We start from the raw sequence: 1,150 nt of genomic DNA, 5'->3' as shown, positions 1-1,150 counted from the left end.
GGTTTTTTTCCTGCCTCTGTCTCCCAGCTTAGGCAAGGCACGCAAAGTCCAGCAACAGCTGAAAGTTAAAACCATGGGATCAACCTTTTATTTCTAGCCAGACAAGTGAGAAAGTGGGGGGCTTGGATGTTGAGGAGTGAGGGGGTCATCCCCATTGGTCTTTTTCTCCCCAGTTACCACATCTCCCCTGCAACCTCAGTGATGGCAGAGGCCTTCACTGAGAAATGTCCTGTGTCTCTGGACAAAGGAACAGGTTAAGAGGCTCCTATTGTCTGAAGAGTGTGGGGGCATGCCCGTTATTTTCCTTTCTTTTCTCTTGCTATTTAAATTGACAAGAACAGATACTACGCTTGATCTTAGCCAAAAGGCTGAGATGAAATACACAAATAAACTTTAAGCTAAAATTACTGTCAAGCATAAATTTTACTAATCTAGTAATTCCAAAGGACCAAAGAGCAGGGCAGTGGCTTTATTGAGAACCCAGGATTTCTGAGTGTCCACCGTGCTCAGTCACTTTTAAATCATCAGCACAGTCATGAAGAACCTAGGGGTAAGGCAGGAATAAAGACGCAGACCTCCTAGAGAACGGACTTGAGGTTATGGGGAGGGGGAAGGGTGAGCTGTGACGGGGCGAGAGAGAGTCATGGACATATACACACTAACAAACGTAGTAAGGTAGATAGCTAGAGGGAAGCAGCCGCATGGCACGGGGATATTGGCTCGGTGCTCTGTGACAGCCTGGAGGGGTGGGATAGGGAGGGTGGGAGGGAGGGAGACGCAAGAGGGAAGAGATATGGGAACATATGTATATGTATAACTGATTCACTTTGTTATAAAGCAGAAACTAACACATCATTGTAAAGTAATTATACCCCAATAAAGATGTTAAAAAAAAAAAAAAAAAAAAATCATCAGCACAGCCCTATAATTCAGAGATTTAGGTGAAGTGACTTGCCCAAGGTCACACAGCTAAGTGAGAGTCTTCTGGGACCAACAGTAACTTTTGCAAAGGCGTCTCTTGCTATACTTAATCACTGCCACCATCTGACACTCACATTCTTTCTTTTTATACTATTCTGTTTCCTTGGGTCAAAGAATCCGACCCCTGAATTAAGGTTAAATAGCAATTAGTGGCAGATCAAAAGCCAAA

At 44.0% G+C, this 1,150-nt stretch overlaps 1 pseudogene; it reads right to left on the bottom strand.

The window, feature by feature from the left end:
• Positions 1–274: 274 nt before the first annotated feature.
• LOC132423796 (U2 spliceosomal RNA) lies at positions 275–380 on the bottom strand (annotated as a pseudogene).
• Positions 381–1,150: the final 770 nt, after the last annotated feature.

Source organism: Delphinus delphis, chromosome 3 (assembly GCF_949987515.2).
Source record: "Delphinus delphis chromosome 3, mDelDel1.2, whole genome shotgun sequence".
NCBI lineage: Eukaryota > Metazoa > Chordata > Mammalia > Artiodactyla > Delphinidae > Delphinus > Delphinus delphis.
This window is presented reverse-complemented; position numbering and strand designations above follow the sequence as displayed.